Raw genomic sequence first — 16,813 nt, forward strand, 5'->3', positions numbered from 1 at the left:
TTTAAAATCTGTGTTTGGTTGAATTAATGGGCAAAGAATCCATATGTATAGAGGGCTCATTGTGTGTGTATGTATGTGTGTGGGTGTGCATGTGTGTATGTGTACATGCTTATTTGGGGTGGGGATGTGGTCTCTGATATTACATGTTAAAGCACTTAGTAAGTTCATAATCATCAAAAAACAATGTGATTTGATATTTCAATAGATAGTAGAATATGGTAGGAAAATTCAGAAATAACCATGGAAATGTAGTTTATCATTAAAATAGCAGTTATGGTCAATAGTAAAACAACAGATTTAATAGTCTTTTGCAATGTGTAGCCATCGAGAAAAAAGACAACAAATAATCTTTTCCTAAACTCATAGACAAGTTATCAAATAGCTAGATTATTTTTAAACCATGAAATATTAAATAAAAACAAGGAAATATTTTGTCTGATAATGAGATAGTTATTTTTGTATACGTCATATTTATGCATTAAGCAAGTGAAAAAGAACAATCATGTGATCTTGGAAGGGAAGGTTATATTCTAGAAAAGATACATCCCAGCTGACACTTAGGTTGTAGCATTGTGAAACACTGAGTGCAGGACCAAGCTATGCCATCTCTGAGTTCTAAGCCACAGAAGCTATAAAGTAATAAATATGTGGTTGTGGAAATTCATTAGAGAGTAACAAAAAACAAATACATGTTTCATTATTGCTTTTCTCATTGCTGTGATAAAATGCCTTAAGATTTAACTTGAAGGATTTATTTCTATTTATTTTTAATATTTATTTTATTTTTAGCTGTGTGTGTTGTGTAAATATGTACATGGAAGTTCTGGTGCCTTTAGAATTCAGAGGCTTTAGAGACCTCTGCAGCTACAGTTCTGGGTGGCTGTGAGACACTAAATGTGGAGACAGGGACCCAGACTTGGATCCTCTGGAATAGCAGTATTGCTCTTAGCCACTGAGCCATGGCCCCAGTTCCTGAGAGAATGCAGTCCGTCATGATGTTCTGATTAGTTTCTGTCAACTTGAAACAAGCTGGAATGATCTGGGAAGGAGAACCTCAGTTGAGAAAATGACTCAATCAGTGTGAAGGTAGGCAAGTCTGTTGGGGGCATTTTCTTGGTTAATGATTGATGTGAAAGAGTGCAGCTCACTGTCGGTGGGGCCAACCCTCGGCAATACAGTCCTGAACTGTATAAAAAAAGTAGATATATTATAGCTTCCAATTTTGTGTTTTTATGGGATTTCTGTGTGTGCAAACGTGTGTATCTTGGTGTCTGTATGTGTTTCTTGGCTTTTCTTCTGCTTGCTTCTTTTATCCCATTCTGTTTGTTTGACTTTATCTGATTTTTTTATTATCACTTTTTAGATGCCGGTTAGTTTTTAATTCGAGAGAGAAAGAAAGAATGTGGATTTAGGGCAGAGGTGAGGTAGGGAAGTGATGGAAGGCGTTGGGGGAGGGGAACCATAATCAGAATATGTGGTATGGAAAAATATCTATTCCCAATAAAATTATTATTTTTTTCCACAGCAGCAACAACAAAACAATCTGAGAAAATCATGAGAAAAAAGCAAGTAAAAAGTGTTTCTTCATGACCTCTGCTTCAGTTTTTGCTTCCAGCTTTCTGCCTTGACTCCCCTAGGGATGGAGTGTGACCTGAAAGTTGTAAGATGAAACAAACCCTTTCCTCCCCAAGTTGCTTTTAGTCATGGTGATTTATCAGAGCAGAAGAAAGGTAACTAAGACACATGGTAAGAAAGTATGACAGAGCATGGACTGTTGGGATAAACTTTTTATACACTGTGTGAAGACGTGCCTCTGTCCTTCCTCACTTGCCTAAGGCACCTTCTGATTGGTTTAATAAAGAGCTGAATGGCCAATAGCTAGGCAGGAGAGGATAGGTGGGACTTCTGGGTAGAGATAGGAACTCTGCAAAAAAAAAAAAAAATGGTGGGAGATTTGCCAGCTAGCTATGGAGGAAGTTGGACATAAAGTACTGAGGAGAGATAACGAGCCATGTGGCAAAACATACATTAATATAAATGGGTTAATCTAAATTTTAAGAGCTAGCTATGAACAAGCCTAAGCTAAGGCCAAGGTTTTATGCTTAATAAAAGTCTCCATGTCATTATTGGGGAGCTGGACATCCAAAGAAAGTCTGACTACAATGGACTTTGTCCTTGGTGGTAGTGGCATGAAACTGTTAGTTCACTGTATTAACATTCAGGAAGTAAAAGGAAGTGGCTGGTACTGTGACTATACTCACACGCCCTGGTCCTGTAGCCCTACCATACCAACTTTGCAAGTTAGACCCCCATACAGAGGCCTGTAGCACCTTTCCAAAGAGTGCCACCAGCAAGAGACAAAGTGCACAAACCCTTAGCCTTTGGGTGAAATTCATATCTGTTTGATAATATTTTGCTCCTGCATAGATTCTTGGTCATATCATAATGCAGATGTGTTTAGTCTAGCTTCAAATGCCCCCATAGTCTTAGCTATGCCAATCTCTCCAGAAATAATCAATCTGCCAACACCTACCTTCTTTACCATCCTTCCAACTTTAACTGTGTTCACATTTCTTACTAATATTACTAGTGCTGGCCTTGGATTCTTTTGATGATCCTTTTTTGGTAATATTTCATTTTAAACCTTTTGGTTTGTAGTTTACCTATGTCTTTATGTTTAGAGTATAAAGTTTGTTAACACTGCCATACCTAATGGAACTGTGCAAAAGAGGGGGAGGATAGATGGTAGGAGCCAGAGGATTGCTTTGGGATCATGTCTCCTAGTAATATCAAAAGTTACTCCTTTAAAATTTCACCCACATGACTGCCCAAATGTGAGCTGAACGAGGATGATACCAAAGAACATGCCAAACTAGAAGGAGGAAAGTTCATGAGGCCTCAACCCTACATAAAGAACAACAGGGAACTGAATGAAGCTGGGGTCTGGAGAGATGACCATCTTTAGAAAGAGCACATCAACTGGTTGTCCAGTGGTTAGCCCAGAAAACATACATATAAGCATATGGACTGAACAGGTTATATTTAGGAATATATATATGTATATACAGACATATATGTGCATGTAATAACAGCTAGTGGAAACCAATTTGATGGACAATAAGGAGAGGTATATGAGAGGCCTTAGAGAGAGAAGAGGGAAGGGAAAATAAATCTCAAAAATAAAAAAAAAATAAAGAAATGGGCTGTATCTTAAAGCTCATGTGTACAGATGGAACTTGGGAAATTATTTTTATTATACTTCCAACTTTACGGGTGTGCATATAGTATCTCATTAAGGAATAACTAAAAGAAAATAAAAAGTGGGCATATATATTTAAAATAAATAAAGTATGTGTGTTATTGCCAGGCTATAGTTAAGTATTGTGTTTTACTTAATACTTCCGCCTTTTAATCAAGTGTTTAAGCCATTTTCTTTTAGTGTAATTACTGATATAGTAGTATGCAAGCTTGTCAGATTTCTCTTTGATTTCTTATTTGCTCTCTACATCATTATTTTCCATTTTGGAAATTAATAATTTCACTTTCATGAATTATTTTTTCATCTTAGCTTCTATGCTAGCTGTTTTCTCATTATTGTGACAAAATGCTCACAAAGACAACTAAAGGGCTTATTTTGGCTTACATCTGAGAATGTGTGTAGTCCATCACCACAGGGAAGGCATGGGGTCAGGGGTGTGAAGGGGCTAGTCATGAGGTGTACTCAGCCACGAAGCAGAGAGCGATGAAGTCTGGTACCTGCCTGCTTCCTCCATTCTCCACTCTTACACAGCCTATTCTGTCCAGATGTGAACATGGAGCCTCATGCTCCTGTTAACATAGCTTCGAGTCACTCCTGTCACTGAGTCTTCTCTGCCTTGAGACAACATATGCCCTTCTTCCTTTAAGTTGCCTCTTATTATGTATTGGTCACAGTGATGAGAGAAGAGATGTGCAGACATTTTATGTCTCTTTATGTGGGCTCATTCCCTGGCCAATGTCTTTTCATGAAACTCCACTTTACTTACACGGAGCTAGGTATTTGGCCAGTCTTGAGCAGATACACTTGCAGTCAACACATCATTACTGTACTCTTATCGCTGTCTATTTAAATTAGCAAAGCTGGTGTATTCTGCTTAAGGTCTCCTTTTTTTTTTACATCACTTAATGTATGACGCTAAGGAAATGCATGGTAATTCTCGGCTCCCTGCTCTAGTCCTTGCAGGAACTGCACTCCTCCATTCTGTGTTGTCCGGTTCAGTTTCCTGGGTGATGAAAGAGTAATTATCTTCTTAATACAATGGCTATGAGGATAGAGGGAGTTTGCTGTTAGTCATTTCACTGTGACTGAACACTGAAATAAAAGTTAATTTAAAAGTTTATATTATTTCTGTTCTAATTATGAAAGTCCATGTGTGTCTTGTGGGGGTGTGTGCACATGCCTGTAGTTGCCTACAGAGGCCAGAAGCAGGCACTGGAGTTTTTGGAATCGGAATTACAGGCAGTTGCGAACCATCTTCCCTGGATGTTAGGAACTGAACACCTTCTTTTCTAGGAGCAGTATTCACTCTTAGACACTGAGCCATCTCCCCTGCTCCTAGAATTCTATTTCCTGACAACAGATTTCCTTATTCTAATGTATACATGTTGCAGATGAAAAAGGGAAAAAATCTAAATTAGATACCTTCTTAATTATGAATTTCAAAATATATTATTATGATATGTGCTTTAAACTACAAATTATGTGGAAAGGCCACTTGGTAATTTAACTAGAAATTATGTGGATTTTATTATTTTATTTTTTAACTGTTTTCAAAGGTCCTTAAAGGTGAGTGACATACCTTGGCCAACAGCATAAGATTTCAAGCATTTTGGCATAAGAACTGCATTATGTTCTGTGGCCATAGTTCACAATATTATCTGAACTATTCTGCAGAAGGCTTAATATTTCACTTGTTTGGCAGGGGTTATTTTCAGTATAAACAAGGCCTAATTAGCTAAATCCTTTAATATTATTGTCCTGGGAACCATGCCTGGCAGTGGATGGGTCCTGCAGAGGATATGAGGAGTCGGCGTGGGAAGGAAGTGAGCCAGGCCATGGTGGTCGGGAGAATCTTGCAGCCTGACTGACTAGCAGCCAGAGTGTTTATTTATTTATACAGAATTTAGTAAGCAGGGATACATTCATGATGTTCCAAAACATAGATCATATCATTTTTGGTTTTGGACATGTGTTTCACTTCCTTTTGCTCATCTTTTAGTCATCATTGATAAACTATGACAGAATAGAGTTATCATTTCCAATCATTTTCCATCAAGTTTTGACATCATTAATAAACAGAGTTTTCATTCTTACTTATTAACCCTATAACCCAAGTTTTGAGAATCTAGAGGCATATGACAGCCTGTTCTCAGGCTGGCAGCTTTGGTTTCTTTAAAGACTTTAGACCAAAACAAAATCTTCAACCACCCTGGCCATTTTGCCATGTTCCAAGCAGTGTATTATTAACTCTTAGTGGTCAGAGTGCCCAGGAAAAGTGTCCTCAGGCCAAAGTTGCTGCAGTTATTATTCAAATTATGGCATACTACAATGAATGTTCTCATTTATATTTTTATAGAATTTGTCAATATGTTTAATCCTGGCATTCTGTTGTTCCTTGGTCATATGACATTATAGTGGCTCTGCATGACCTAACTTTTCTAAGAGAGGGAGGTCCTGACACCTCATACTTTTATCATCTTTCTATTCCATACTTTGTGCATCAGTATGTCTCTGTGTAGGGCAGAAGTATGTGCCACATAATTGTCTGAGTGTACAGTGGGAAGAGGCTTGTAATCTGAACTCCTCTAGCCCACCGAGGCTTGTTGACCTTTTTGAGTTTATTTGTTTTGAATATCTTGTTCCTGTGTAAGTACAGGGACAGATGTTTCAAGAATGTCTCATAGCCTCATGAAGAGACCTCTCGATTTTTCATGTGTCACAACCGTCAAGGTGTAAGGAAGATATTCAAGAAGATAAGGATATCTCCCTAAAAGCTGGGGGGAATAGTGTTTTAAGGACTTTCCTGGGGAAGCTTAGAAGCAGCATTGCTGGGAAAAGGCATAAATGATTCATAAGGAATTTTCCATCCATCTAACATCCTCAAATTGTACAAATATTAAAAGTGCTCCAAGTATGCAATGGGTGGAGATGAAAACCAAAGATGGCATGGCAGCCACCATGTGGCTCAGCTTTGCTGGATCTTTGTCAAGCAGCTGTGCTGGCGTTATGACTTCTGCCATTCCATTTAGATATGGCTGTGCCAATATTGTACCAAATCTAATTTAAAATGATATTGGAGCCGTGCTAAATTATCTTTACACGAAGTTGGCACCAGTACACGGTCTCCAAAGTAAGAGTGTGAAGCAGACAAAAAAAGTTTAATTTTCTATTATAAATTATTTGAAAGGTATAAGCACTCAAAATACTGAAGCACTCAAATCATATTTATGGAGGCACATACATGGAACCAAGGCATGTGAAGGACACAGCTTCCTTGGAGTAGATTCTGACACTCACAGAAGAAGTGCCAGTCTGCTCTAAGAAAAGAATAGATGAGGCAAGCGTCTGGAGATGTGGCTCTCTCAAGGAGTGGGAAACTCTTACAGCAGAAGCGCTGTGGATTGCAGGGGCCAGCTGCCACACTACCTTACCCCACCAAAGAAGGCCTTGATGTCTTCCCCTTCTTTAAACAGCGTGTTTCAGACGTGCTCTTATTTCAGGGTGAAGCTGCCTCTCTCATCATTGCAAATTTCTTGGGTGTGAGCCAAAGAATGGGCTAATTCCCAACTCACTGAAACTATTAAACCGATCGATAATGAGGCTTTTTACATTAGCCTTGTGCATATATTCCTTTATAGAATACATTTTAAAATAATTTAGTGCCAGTAGCAAGTCAGCATTTACATGAAAACTGTTCTGTATTTATCTAGCTTAGTGCAGTCTATTATGAGACAAGTGTTATTTATGAACTACGCTTAATTCCATGTAGTGGCTGATGATTTTGTTTCTAGACTCACTACCAGGAGATATGACAACAGCGCTATTTGCCATTAAGCATACTCCTGTTTAAATGATGCTGCCCCACATCCAACTTCCTTATGTTAGTTATACTGAAGTGTTTCTTCAAACTATTTAAGATTTAAAAGATCTATGTGGCATCCCTTTTCCTTTAGATTTGGTCTCTAGGTTAATTTTCTAATTATCTTTGTCCTTGTGATTTGTGGAATCATTAATTTTAAAGTGGTTAAAGACAAAGAATTCGTTATGATTAACAATTCTTAAAATAAACATTATTTAGGGAATTTTCCTATTTTCTAGTCATAAATCTTGCTTGACAATGACACCAAGTTTTTGCAGCACATAGAAGTTATAAAATTCTCTTTAGTATGTAACAGTTAAAGTGAGCAGAAGCTAAGGATAACTCCTATACTGAAATGTAATCTCTGGTATCTCCCCTTAACCTTTCCTTGTTCAGTGAAGTGATTATTCATGTAAAAGACTGTTTCCACTTACAGATGCTACAGTTATTACTCAAGCTAATGACAGCAGATCCTAAGGACTTAGAGTTGAATAAACCTGATAAATCCGCTGACTTTTCTGAATGGACATTCTCATCACTCTCATTGGCAAAACAGTCACATCCACAGGACCACTGAAGTCATTCTTCCTGCAAGGATGCTGAAATGGATGGCCTGGAGTCCTTTTGGAGGGCATTTGCTGTAACAGAATCTTGCACGCTGTGCCATCCTCCAAGCACACTCCCATCATCATGATGGCTGATCACTGTCAATGCAGAAAGTTCAGCCAGTTTTACCTGTAACACTAACAAGATGTCACTGAATGTCACTATTTTGACTACATAAATGTGTTAACCCTCTTATCCTTGAGTGTTAAAGGACCAGAGGTTTCGGTATCAAAGGAAGGTCCCACATAACAGTATAAGTGAGCCTATCAAAGCTCCCACTAATAATTATGCCTGGATAATTCCCTCTGGAAATACAGCGGCTTGCTCTGTCCCAGGATTTGCCTGTTCCTATTGTGGTACTATGATCCCCCGTGTTTTAAACTTAAGATGAAGTGGACCTTCATCTTCTATTGAAAATCCAGACCTTCAGCTTCCTGTGATCCTGTAACTAAAAGAGATAAAAGGACCTTTCCATTAAGATTGTCTAACAGGCATTGGCAACCTTTTCAATTCTCCTGTCAAAGGAGGCGGGGCATGCTGGAGAAAGATATGTCCCTGCTGAGTAACCTTTACATGGGACCTGACATTTTCAGTGTCTCTTGTTCCACTCATGGGGTCCGTGCCTATTTTCAGAGTAGTGATGGAATTAGTTTGAAGAAAATGTACCTTAGACCCGGATGGGAAGATATACTAGAAGTGGAGGAGCAAGGGGCAGCTAGTGCACAGCAGGGAGTCTTGAATCTTACATGCTCTGATATCCTCCCTGGACGTGATAAACCCAAGACAAAGCTGGCTCTGGCCACTCCACCTGGAACACGGCCCAATCTCATTTTGAAAAGGTGTGATGCTCTATCACCCACTTCGCTTCTCAAACATAAGTATGTTTCTTGTAGCTTCACGGTTTTCAAATACTGACTACTTTTCTGATTCGTGTGAAAGACTGAATTGAGGCTCTCAAACTTCTAACAGGAGCTCTTTGATGGTCAAACCTTGATTTATTTTCATAACCTCCAGTGCATCAACCAACATACTCAATGGGTCAGCAACAAGGAGTCACACACATACAGAGTTTCCGGTTAACTTTGTGGCGCTTGAATCAGTGGTGGAGTCACTGTAATCGACCCCTCATTCCAACACTTTCTTTCAGATTCCCTTACCTCCATGCTTTGGTTTGCTTGTAATTATTCCACTTAATTTTTTATTTCTGTCCCTTTAGTCAGCTAAGTGCTTCATATGACCTGGTGATTGTACATTTTTTTCTTTTACAATTTTCTCTAGGGTAAATGGCTACAGTCCCTACTATTATAATATCTGTCCCATTTTCTGCCCCCCCCAACACGACATTATAAGATACAAGATACTGAAAGTCCAGAGGCTGTAACTGAGACCTCACTGAATCTTCTTAGCTGCAGGTCCAGTGGTATTATCTCTTGACATCCATGAAGGGTGCTGTCAACTCTCCCACTGAAGAAAGAGAGATCATAGTGACATAGAATTTATTTTGTAGAATGTACTTAGCCTAAAAAATAGTCACTAAAATATCTATGACTGAAAACTATGACATGATGGTATGGTAAAAACAAATTGGCTTTTAACTACACACACACACACACACACACACACACACACACACGCATACTTTGTGTATGTTTTTTTGTGCATGGGGACATGTGTGAAGGTCAGAGAACAACTTGTGGGTTTGGGTTCTCTCCTTCCTTCTTGTGACTGAAGATTGAACTCAGGTTTGGCAGTAAGTACATTTACCTCCTGAGCCATTTTGCTGGCCCCACAAAACAATGTTTGGAAGAGTAGAAAAAAGCAGAAAAAATAATATTTGATGAGTCAGGCATTCATCCAAATGCCTTCAAAATTATATTCCATGTAATTTTGGCCTTGTTCCACTGTGAAAGGGGAGGAAAGTAAAGCTTAGAGATATTGAGTATTTTGTTCAACGTCACACAGCTAATAAGGACTATTGGGTTCTAAAGTTTGTGATCATAATATCTTTCAGTAAAAAAGAAGAAAAAGAGGTGCTTGTGATATGCTCAGTTTATAGAATTCATGCCTAGCATATACAAATCATGTTTTCCAGCTGCAGCACCCTATAAATTAGCCACACCCTTGGGAGGTCGATGTATCCAATGCCATCCTTGTTGACATAGACTACATAGTGAGTTCGAGGCCTGCCTAAACTAAGATGAGAACCCATTAGAAAAAAAAGTAAATTGGCTTTGAATGCCTTACTTTTTATATTGACTCACTCTTTGGTCATCCTAAAGCACAGGCTGTATCTACAAATGATCATTGTGAAGAATTAAGTATAAACACAAGTGGTCACAGCAGAGAAATATCAACAGAAATTATTTTTTTAGATAATTTGTAGGTTTTGCAAAGCCCCTGTAAAGAATGCCTCTACCCAGGTTCAACTTTTAAATGCAAGACACATCGACAACTTTCAAAGAGGCTAAGCTGCTGATGTGTGTCTCAGGGGAACTCCCCAAGCTTCTGAGGGAGACTTCTCTCTTGCATGAAGTCGCCACGTGAGGATACATTTCATCGGGCCCTAAGTGCTTAAGTGCTGTCATTCATCAGAAAAATATGTTCTGGGAAGAGTACAGCTCTCAGTGTTGTGTTTCAAAAGAGAAATTTAATAGTTTAGGGAATTAGTACACTTGGTTTTGAACATTCAAGTTTACTAGGCTGTGATGACAACTTTAAAAAAAATTGGTGAATTTTAACCTTTAACAGAATGATGCAGCAACTTTAAATTATCTAAAATTTCTGAAACAGACTTATACTAAAATACCAATTTTCATCTTAATCTTTAAAAAGGTTATTGAAGTAGATTAAACAGTGCTTCAGGAAGCAAGCGTATTTGACACCATCCATTTTACCTTATAATAACATAATTGCTATGGAGTTTTGACATTTAACAAGGGGTCTGCAGATACAGCCGCCTCAAGGACAATTTTTCTTCCAAAGAAAACTGGTAACATAAAAGATTTCTAACTTTTCTGATTGTGGCTTACATATTTAAATGCAAAACCACTTTCATGGTCTCCCCCACCCACTGGAAGCACATGTTGCTCTTGAAAATCCTATTATATTATACATTTATATAAAATATACAGTCCTTGTTTGCATTCTGTGTAATACCATTAAGAGTGAAGGCAGGTTTTTATTTTGTTTTTGTGATAGGGTTTTCCAGTTTGTCAGGAAATCCTATGGTTCTCAGAAGTGGTGTGTGTGTGTGTGTGTGTGTGTGTGTGTGTGTGTGTGTGTGTGTGTTGTGTGCGGTGTTTTCTAGAATATATCTCTGCTGAGCCCTTTTTTAATAGGGTCAAGTGCTTGTTTTTATAAATAATTTGTAGGAATAAACTCATTTGATTCCCCTTACAGTTTTATGAGGTTAGTACTATTTTCTTGATTTTACAAGTGGAGAAACAGAGGTCCAGGGGTAGAATAATGTGCTCTGTCAGGCAGCTGGTTTGTGAGGAACTAGATTTTGAACCCCTGTGGTCTCCCTAAGTAGGTCATTTCCTATGGAGAGTTCAAGCTCCCCTTTTCCTACCTCTACTTTGAGATGATGAGTACATGCAGTGACAGGGTCCTCCAATTGTGAACACTTGTCCTGCTAAGTGCTTGACACATGCATATGCAATCATTTGGGATTGTGTAGGAGGAAAAGGGGAGACAGGAGGACAAGAAGGCTGGTCCATACAAGGTCACAGTAAAAAGCGCTAAGCCTGTCTTGGCATTGAGAGTAAGGTTTTGGCACAGGTATGGCACAAAGAATAGAAAGGAGAACATTCCTTTTTAAAGGAGACAGAAGAGACAAAGGAAATTTCTTTAAATGTTTGACATTATTCTGTTCATCAAATGAAACTAAAACAGATTCCATGCTTAATCTCTTAGTGGCTTGAAGTCATATCCCCTCTGTGTTATTTGTACTGTTTGACTAGTGGCTCCTGTATTGGACAAAAGAAATGAGGACTGATCCTTAGATGTGCTGAGCTAGGGTGCCACTGCTTTTGATTAGCTGGTGAAAATGCAGTTATGCATTATTTGCATCATGTGGTTGATTAAGTTTCATGCTAGTATATAAAAGTCTGTAAGTATAATGCCATCACAGAAATCCCTGGCAGTCAGTTAGTAGGGTTTGATAAATTGGAGGAGACTGCCTTTTCCTTTTTGGATTGATGTGAGGAAGCGGAAACTGCCCTAGATACTTCAACCAGAGTGGATGTAGCATTCGGCCATTTGCTACATAAAGGTAATAAGGGGCAACGGAATAATTCAGAGGCTAGGGATAGCAAGAAGCTGCTAATTCTGGAGGATTAAAAGGACAATGTGTTGTCTGGTGGACTAAAGTTAAGGCAGAGCTGTTTCTGTAAAAGGTTGAATTATGGAGATGTGTTCATTCTAAATGATACTTCCATGACAAAGAAACAGGGGTGAGGGGAAGGGGGCAGAGAGCTTGCTTTTTCCCTTCCTCTCCCTTTCCAACACAACTCAAATCCAGTGACAAAAGAGCTTGACAATGTGCTTATAAGAAGGACTGGGAACTGACTTGAAAGAAATAAAGATGTGTACATTTATCGATTGTGTGCACAGAGACTAAGAATATTTTTGATGTAGGAAATCAAAGATGATTTGTTTTCCTGTTCATTATACTGTACTATTAGTCATTATTTTACACTGAACTCCTACTTATAAAATGTTTACTTTAAAACAGTGAACTGCATCACGCAGAACGAATCTTAAAAGGTCTTATTAATAAAAAACAAACCCAGAGCCAGGTATTGGGCTGAACGCTGAAAGATCAGAGAAACAGAACAAGCCACATTCAACCTCACCTTGCCAACTTCTCAGCTGATCCTGTTTCCTCAGACTGGAAGCCTATGAGTCCTCACTGGAATGGATCTCAGCTGAACTTCTGTTAAAAGCTTAAAAGCCTAAGAACTTAAAAAGCTTCTAGGTTCCTGTTCCTCATGCCTTATATACCTTTCTGCTTCCTGCCATCACTTCCTGGGATTAAAAGCATGTGTTTTTCCTAAGCAAGATATGAGATCTCAAGTGCTGGGATTGAAAGTGTGTGTCACCATGCCAGGCTCTGTTCCTCGTGTGGCATTGAACTCAGAGATCCAGACAGATCTCTGCCCCCAGAATGCTAGGATTAAAGGTGTGTGCCACCACTGCCTGACTTCTATGTTTAATATAGTGACTCTTCTGTTCTCTGACCCCCAGATAAATTTATTGGAGTATACAATGTATCAACCATAGATTCACACAAACAGTCTCACATATTTCTAGTTGCCATACCCCTTGACTGCATCAAGGAGCTGTGTCAAGTGGTTAATCCAGAATGCCTAGATTGGTTTAAGCACACACCATAATATTTATGTATGGCAAGACACTCAGTGACACATTATTAGAAAATGTCTTTGCCATTGAGTGATGGGTGACTATATTGATGTATCATGCATATATATATATATATATATATATATATATATATATATATATCCACTAATTTGTTATAACACCCTAATATTTTAACCTTTTCTTTTAATAATTATGTTCCTAATTGTTAGGTAGATGGATTTTTTACAACCCTCTATAAATAGTTATTACAGTTTAGATGTTGATTATCTAGAAAAAAATCTGTCATGTTATGCTGTAAATAAAGGTAACGAAGTAAGTAAAGGTCTGCTGGAATTATTCAAGAGAAACATGGATGCAGGTAAAGGACTACATATCACTTAAGTGTTGATATCTAGTAAACCATCTACTTGAACAAGGTCTTCTTAGCAGAACTGTATAATGTCTTTTCCCAATAAATTGGCTTCAACAATGTTATTGTAGGAAGCCTTCCTTTCCCCCATGTTAGTCTAGGTTCACTGGTAAATCAACACCAAGACTCGGTTAAATATGTAATGGATTTGTCAAAGATGATATCTGTGAGAGAAAACAGGGAGAAACCTGGCTGAGATTTCGAGAGCTTCTAGACATCAATGCCGGTCAAATTTCAAATAGAAGAAAGGGGAGGCTGACAGGGCGATTGGATAGAAGCATGTTAGACTTTAAAACAATCTTAAGAAAGTGTGGTAGGCTTGCCTGGGAGTCATACCAAAATTGTCCACCGAAGATACCCACGTCTCCTGGGAGTGCTCCTCCTCTCATCTCCCTGCCCAGGTCACCACACCCTAGGACCAGCGCAAACACGTGCAGTGGGCTTAGAGCAAAGCTTCTGGCTCCTCGTTCCAAGTTCAGGAACATTCCTCCTTCTCAGAACACGGGAGGCTCCTGCTCGTCACTGCCGCACTCCCACGGGGCTACACGCCTTCCCTCCGAGAGCCTCCTAGCCATTTCTGTGAACATTACAGCCCACATGTCCGCGTCATATCATACTCCTCTCTGGCTGGGTCTATGTATGGGCAGTATTCATCACAGCACAACATTACCAAGAATTTGACAAACTATGCTCTCCATTGTATTATAAATCAACAAGGGAAATATTAAAATTCTTGACCCAAAGAAACGAAGCAACGTTTTTGTTCTGTTAAGCTGCTAAATTTTGTGTTATATTTTATTCAGTAGTAGATAATACAGGGGAGGACAGTATTAATTTATTGATCTACTACTAAATGTATAGATATTTTTTGTAAAGAATGAATGAATTAGCTCATGTGCCTCTGCCCCATATGTGCCAGTTACTATGACAGAAGTTAAAGAGAAAAAATAAAATCAGAGGAAAGAGTCCAAAGACATCACAAGAAGAGGATGCATTTCATAATAACATTGGTTCCAGTTCTTCAGAGACAGCCCAAGGAAAGCTGCTAAGGAAGGTGAGCCTAAAATTACTTAGAACCTGCTAAGAGTGTGGAGCAGTTCAAGAACAAGCCACAAGAGGGCAGAGGACCGAAGGAAAAATTACAGGGCGCAAATAAATTCAACAGGAAGAGAAAAATCTCAGCCAGACAGTAAACAAATGAGACGGAAACCCCAATGGGAAGACTTCAAGCACAGGAAGAGAGAGATGAAGCCGAGCAGGCACTCAGTGATAAGCTGAACCTCGGGGTTCGAGCCAACAGATTGGGAGAAAAGATTGTGACCAAAAAAAAAAAAAAAAAAAAAAAGTGAAGTTGGTGAATGAATGATTTGCAGAAGTTGATTCAAAGGGAAATTAAAACTATGCCTTTGCACAGATTCAACACGTGTGATCCAGTGCTTCGTTCAGTATGGTAACAGAGTGCAGGCTTTTGACAAACTGTGGGGAGATTTGGTTGAATTAAGTAAAACTAAACATTCCAAGAATATTGTTAAAATTTCTTGTTTGCTTGTGTAGAAGTAAACAGCAGGATGCAGAGATAATCAGAAGGTTTAAAGGCCACGTGAGAAAGATGCTGCGCACTGGGCGACAATAGCCATTGTGGAGTATGCACCGTGAAAAAGCCATTTTGGACCAGAGGAACATGCTGACCGGAGAGCTCTATGGGAACACGTTTCAGCTTTACAAGTCATCAGACCAACCAACTCTGGACAAGGTGCAAGGTGCTGGAGGTACAGCCAGGGAAATTAGAGCTCATTATGAATGAAATGAAGCAGATTTCGACTCCAATGGCCCCAAATTAAGCACACACTGGTTCATAAAGTATTCTTGGACTTTTTTTTTAAACCCATGCACCCCCAGAACTTCAATCAGAATTAATTGAAAACATCCAGAAAACAATGATATACTTGGTCCCCATACATGATGGTGACCTCATTGCTATCCACTGCCTGTCATGGTACACTCAAGGATAGGAAAGTGACTAAGGAAACAAGAAAGATGTATGTTGAGAAGGTGGCTCTCATTTTGAGAGAAGAATACTCTCATTTTGATTGTATTGACGATACTAAGCTTGTGGATCATATAATCATATCAGAAATCCTCAGTTTTTTTTTTTTCTTGTTTTTTCGAGACAGGGTTTCTCTGTGTAGCTTTGCGCCTTTCCTGGAACTCACTTGGTAGCCCAGGCTGGCCTCGAACTCACAAAGATCCACCTCCCGAGTGCTGGGATTAAAGGCGTGCGCCACCACCGCCCGGCAATCCTCAGTTCTTTATCCAACATAGTAGCTGACAAACAGAAGGAACGTCCTACTGTACTTGCTGAATCCCAGAGCTCCTTCCCACGTGGTACAAGAAATCATCACGGTTCTGCAGAAAGATAGCAACAACACTGTGGCCCACCATGTGGGACCTTGGAATCCATCTGCCCGGCTTTGTTAAGCTACCTGCAAGGATATGCTCAGGAGGCAGTGCTGATGAGTCTGCACGTGTGACGGTGTCTGACATCCTGGGTTCTGTTACTGGAGACGTTCAGCCTCCACGGATGGCCTCACCAGTCTGGCAGTGAGTGGCAGAGCTGCTGCATTGTGGTAGCAAGAACGGAGAGATTCGTGCTACCTAGCATCCTGCGTGACATCTAGTTCTCAAGTGGCTAATAAAGCAAGATACAAAGATTAAAGGAAATGGAAGAGAAGGTTGTTTTGCAAAATACTTTTGGAGCATGTTGGCATGAAAAAAGGGCCAGCATCAATCAAGGTATAATTATTCTCTTCAGTCTTTTTTTTTTTTTTTTTTTTTTTTTTTCAGAGTTGTGACCAGGAAGTTGTAAATGAAGTCAAAGGTGTACTGAGGAGCCCAATTCTTACATGGATTAAAAAAAAAAAAAAGTGCCAGTAGTGGGGTGGAGACTTTGCTTAAAAAGATGAGTGCATAGGTGTGGACAAGATGAATGAGCGAGCTGGAATCCATTTCCCAGTGAAGGCAGGGATCCATACTCACAATTTGGAAGCTCTATATGTGTATTTCTTCCCTGTAAAAGGATCCACTTATATAAAATTATTTCTAAAAATAGAAAAAAGAAATGGATGAATTAATTGACTATTATGCAGAAGACTTATTTTTAGTCTCCAACACAAGAATCAAATCCTATTAATCCTTTTACAGGAGATGGGCTATGCAGCTGCTGCAGAGAGCAGACAGCAAATGTGAATACTGCATTGCAGAGGAGGGTGTACAGGCTGAGGTTAATGAGGACTTT

General features: G+C 39.2%; 1 pseudogene; it reads left to right on the forward strand.

The window, feature by feature from the left end:
• Positions 1–6,591: 6,591 nt before the first annotated feature.
• LOC102912156 (pumilio homolog 3-like) lies at positions 6,592–16,489 on the forward strand (annotated as a pseudogene).
• Positions 16,490–16,813: the final 324 nt, after the last annotated feature.

Source organism: Peromyscus maniculatus, chromosome 14 (assembly GCF_049852395.1).
Source record: "Peromyscus maniculatus bairdii isolate BWxNUB_F1_BW_parent chromosome 14, HU_Pman_BW_mat_3.1, whole genome shotgun sequence".
In the NCBI taxonomy this organism is placed as follows: Eukaryota; Metazoa; Chordata; class Mammalia; order Rodentia; family Cricetidae; genus Peromyscus; species Peromyscus maniculatus.